Raw genomic sequence first — 5600 nt, 5'->3', positions numbered from 1 at the left:
TCTGATTTACTTCACTCTGTATAATAGGCTCCAGTTTCATCCACCTCATTAGAACTGATTCAAATGTATTCTTTTTAATGGCTGAGTAATATTCCATTGTGTATATGTACCACAGCTTTCTTATCCATTCATCTGCCAATGGCCTCTAGGTTGCTTGCATGTTCTGGCTATTGTAAACAGTGCTGCAATGAACATTGGGGTACACATGTCTCTTTCAATTCTGGGTTCCTTGGTGTGTATGCCCACCAGCAGTGGGATTGTTGGGTCATATGGCAGTTCTATTTCCAGTGTTTTAAGGAATCTCCACACTGTTCTCCATACTGGCTGTACTAGTTTGCATTCCCACCAACAGTGTAAGAAGGTTTCTTTTTCTCTGTACCCTCTTCAGCATTTATTGTTTGTATATTTTTTGGTAGCAGCCATTCTGACTGGCATGAAATGATACCTCATTGTGGTTTTGATTTGTATTTCTATGATAATGAGTGATGTTGAATGTCTTTTCATGTGTTTGTTAGCCATCTGTATGTCTTCTTTGGAGAAATGTCTGTTTAGTTCTTTGGCCCATTTTTTGATTGGGTTGTTTATTTTTCTGGAATTGAGCTGCAGGAGTTGCTTGTATATTTTTGAGATTAATTCTTTGTTGCTTCATTTGCTATTATTTTCTCCCATTCTAAAGGCTGTCTTTTCACCTTGCTTATACTGCACAATTGCACTCATCTCACACGCTAGTAAAGTAATGCTCAAAATTCTCCAAGCCAGGCTTCAGCAATATGTAAACCGTGAACTTCCTGATGTTCAAGCTGGTTTTAGAAAAGGCAGAGGAACCAGAGATCAAATTGCCAACATCCGCTGTTTCATGGAAAAAGCAAGAGAGTTCCAGAAAAACATCTATTTCTGCTTTATTGACTATGCCAAAGCCTTTGACTGTGTGGATCACAATAAACTGTGGAAAATTCTCAAGGAGATGGGAATACCAGACCACCTGACCTGCCTCTTGAGAAACTTGTATGCAGGTCAGGAAGCAACAGTTAGAACTGGACATGGAACAACAGACTGGTTCCAAATAGGAAAAGGAGTATGTCAAGGCTGTATATTGTCACCCTGTTTATTTAACTCAAATGCAGAGTACATCATGAGAAACGCTGGACTGGAAGAAACACAAGCTGGAATCAAGATTGCCGGGAGAAATATCAATAACCTCAGATATGGAGATGACACCACCCTTATGGCAGAAAGTGAAGAGGAACTCAAAAGCCTCTTGATGAAAGTGAAAGTGGAGAGTGAAAAAGTTGGCTTAAAGCTCAACATTCAGAAAATGAAGATCATGGCATCCGGTCCCAGCATTTCACGGGAAATAGATGGGGAAACAGTGGAAACAGTGTCAGACTTTATTTTTCTAGGCTCCAAAATCACTACAGATGGTGACTGCAGCCATGAAATTAAAAGACGCTTACTCCTTGGAAGGAAAGTTATGACCAACCTAGATAGCATATTCAAAAGCAGAGACATTACTTTGCCAACAAAGGTTCGTCTAGTCAAGGCTATGGTTTTTCCTGTGGTCATGTATGGATGTGAGAGTTGGACTGTGAAGAAGGCTGAGCACCAAAGAATTGATACTTTTGAACTGTGGTGTTGGAGAAGACTCTTGAGAGTCCCTTGGACTGCAAGGAGATCCAACCAGTCCATTCTGAAGGAGATCAGCCCTGGGATTTCTTTGGAAGGAATGATGCTCTAGCTGAAACTCCAGTACTTTGGCCACCTGATGTGAAGAGTGGACTCATTGGAAAAGACTCTGATGCTGGGAGGGATTGGGGGCAGGAGGAGAAGGGGACAACAGACGGTGAGATGGCTGGATGGCATCACTGACTCAATGGACATGAGTCTGAGTGAACTCCGGGAGTTGGTGGTGGACTGGGAGGCCTGGCGTGCTGCGATTCATGGGGTCGCAAAGAGTCAGACATGACTGAGCGACTGATCTGATCTGATCTGATAGTTTCCTTTGTTGTACAAAGCTTTTAAGTTTAATTAGATCCCATTTGTTTATTTGTGCTTTTGTTTCCACTACTCTTGGAGGTGGGTCATAGAGGAACCTGCTGTGATTTATGTCAGAGTGTGTTTTGCCTATGTTTTCCTCTACAAGTTTTATAGTTTCTGGTCTTACATTTAGATCTTTAATCCATTTTGAGTTTATTTTTGTGTATGGTGCTAGAAAGTGATCTAGTTTCATTCTTTTATTAATGAATGACCACCTGGTTGACCAGTTTTCCCTGCACTGCTTGTTAAAGGATTGTCTTTTCTCCATTGTATATTCTTGCCTCCTTTGTCAAAATAAGGTGTCCATATGTTCATGGATTTATCTCTGGGCTTTCTATTTTGTTCTATTGATCTATATTTCTGTTTGTTCCAGTACCATACTTTCTTGATGACTGTAGCTTTGCAATATAGTCTGAAGTCAGGCAGGTTGATTCCCTCAGTTCCATTCTTCTTTCTCAAGATTGCTTTGGCTATTCGAGGTTTTTTGTATTTCCATACAAGTTGTGAAATTATTTGTTTTAGTTTTCTGGAAAATACCATTGGTAGCTTGATAGGGATTGCATTGAATCTTTAGATTGCTCTGGGTGGTATACTCATTTTCACTATATTGATTCTTCTGATCCATGAACACGGTATATTTCTCCATGTTTTTGTGTGATTTTTTTTATTTCTTTCATCAATGTTTTATAGTTTTCTATGTATAGGTCTTTTGTTTCTTTAGGTAGATATATTCCAAAGTATTTTATTCTTTTCATTGCAGTGGTGAATGGAATTGTTTCCGTAATTTTTCTTTCTGTTTTTTCATTGTTAGTATATAGTAATGCAAGGGATTTCTCTGTGTTAATTTTATATCCTGCAACTTTACTATATTCATTGATTAGCTCTAGTAATTTTTCTGGTAGAGTCTTTAGGGTTTTCTATGTAGAGGATCATGTCATCTGCAAACTGAGAGTTTTACTTCTTTTGCAATCTGGATTCCTTTTATTTCTTTTTCTTCTCTGATTGCTGTCACTAAAACTTCTAAAACTATGTTGAATAGTAGTGTTGAGAGTGAGCACCCTTGTCTTGTTCCTGACTTTAGGGGAAATGCTTTCAATTTTTCACCATTGAAGATAATGTTTGCTGCAGGTTTATCATATATGGCTTTTATTATGTTGAGGTATGTTCCTTCTATTCCTGCTTTCTGGAGGGTTTTCTATCATAAATGGATGTTGAATTTTGTCAAAGGCTTTCTCTGCATCTATTGAGATCATCACATGGGTTTTATCTTTAAATTTGTTAATGTGGTACATTGATTGATCTGTAGATATTAAAGAATTCTTGCATCCCTGGGATAAAGCCCACTTGGTCATGATGTATGATATTTTTAATATATTGTTGAATTCTGTTCGCTAGAATTTTGTTAAGGATTTTTGCATCTATGTTCATCAGTGATATTGGCCTGTTTTCTTTTTATGTGGCATCTTTGGTTGTGGTATTAGGGTCATGGTGGCCTCATAGAATGAGTTTGGAAGTTTACCTTCCTCTGCAATTTTCTGGAAGAGTTTGAGTAGGATAGGTGTTAGGTCATCTCTAAATTTTCAGTAGAACTCAGCTGTGGAGCTGTCTGGTCCTGGGCTTTTATTTGCTGGAAGACTTCTGATTATAGTTTTGATTTCTGTGCTTGTGATGGATCTGTTAAGATTTTCTATTTCTTCCTGGTTCAGTTTTAGAAAGTTATACTTTCTAAGAATTTGTCCATTTCTTACAAGTTGTCCATTTTATTGGCATATAGTTGCTGATAGTAGTCTCTGATGATCTTTTGTATTTCTGTGTTGTCTGTTGTGATTTATCCATTTTCATTTCTAATTTTGTTGATTTGATTCTTTTCCCTTTTTTTTCTTGATGAGTCTGGCTAATGGTTTGTCAATTTTATTTATCTTTTCAAAGAACCAGCTTTTAGCTTTGTTGATTTTTGCTATAGTCTCCTTTGTTTCTTTTTCATTTATTTCTGCCCTAATTTTTATGATATCTTTCCTTCTACTAACCCTGGGACTTTTCATTTCTTCCTTTTCTTGTTGGTTTATGTGTAGAGTTAGGTTATTTATTTGATTTTTCTCTTGTTTCTTGAGGTAAGCTTGTATTGCTATGAAACTTCCCCTTAGCATTGCTTTTACTGAGTCCCATAGGTGTTCGGTTGTTGTATTTTCATTTTCATATGTTTCTATGCATATTTTGATTTACTTTTTGATTTCTTCTGTGATTTGTTGGTTATTCAGAAGTGTGTTATTTAGCTTCCATATGTTGGAATTTTTAATAGTTTTTCTTCTGTAGTTGACATCTAATCTTATTGCATTGTGATCAGAAAAGATGCTTGGAATGATTTCAATATTTTTTTTAATTTACCAAGGCTAGATTTATGGCCCCAAAATGTGATCTATCCTGGAGAAGATTCCATGTACACTTGAGAAAAAGGTGAAATTCATTGTATTGTGTGAAATGTCCAATAGATATCAATTAGGTCTAACTGGTTCGTTGTATCATTTAAAGTTTGTGTTTCCTTGCTAATTTTCTGTTTACTTGATCTATCCATAGGTGTGAGTGGGATATTAAAGTCTCCCACTATTATTGTGTTATTGTTAATTTCCCCTTTCATACTTGTTAGCATTTGCCTTACGTATTGTGGTGCTCCTATGCTGAGTGCATATGTATTTATAATTGTTATATCTTCTTCTTGGATTTACCCTTTGATCATTATGTAGTGTCCTTCTTTGTCTATTTTCATGGCCTTTATTTCAAAGTCTATTTTATCTGATATGATTATTCCTACTCCTGCTTTATTTTGGTCTCCATTTGCATGAAATATCTTTTTCCATCCCTTCACTTTCAGTCTGTATGTGTCCCTTGTTTTGAGGTGGGTCTCTTGTAGGCAGCATATATAGGGGTCTTGTTTTTGTCCATTCAGCCAGTCTTCGTCTTTTGGTTGGGGCATTCAACCCATTTACATTTAAGGTAATTATTGATAAGAATGATCCCATTGCCTTTTACTTTGTTGTTTGGGGCTCGAGTTTATAGACCTTTTCTGTGTTTCCTGTCTGGAAAAGACCCTTTAGTATTTGTTGAAGAGCTGGTTTGGTGGTGCTGAATTCTCTCAGCTTTTGCTTGTCTCTAAAGCTTTTGATTTCTCCTTCATATTTGAATGAGATCCTTGCTGGGTACTGTAATCTGGGTTGTAGGTTTTTCTCTTTCATCATTTTAAGTGTGCTCAGCCATTCCTCCTGGCCTGAAGAGTTTCTACTGAAAGATCAGCTGTTATCCTTATGGGAATCCCCTTGTGTGTTATTTGTTGTTTTTCCCTTGCTGTTTTTAATATTTGTTTTGTGTTTGATCTTTGTTAATTTGATTAATATGTGTCTTGGGGTGTTTCAGTTTCTTCTATTTGAGTCTGAATTTGGCAATAAGGAGTTCATGATCTGAGCCACAGTCAGCTCCTGGTCTTGTTTTTGTTGACTGTATAGAGCTTCTCCATCTTTGGCTGCAAAGAATATAATCAATCTGATTTCGGTGTTGACCATCTGGTGATGTCC

Source organism: Bison bison, unplaced genomic scaffold, assembly GCF_000754665.1.
Source record: "Bison bison bison isolate TAMUID 2011002044 unplaced genomic scaffold, Bison_UMD1.0 scf7180017864035, whole genome shotgun sequence".
NCBI lineage: Eukaryota > Metazoa > Chordata > Mammalia > Artiodactyla > Bovidae > Bison > Bison bison.
Note: the sequence above shows the minus strand (reverse complement) of the source record.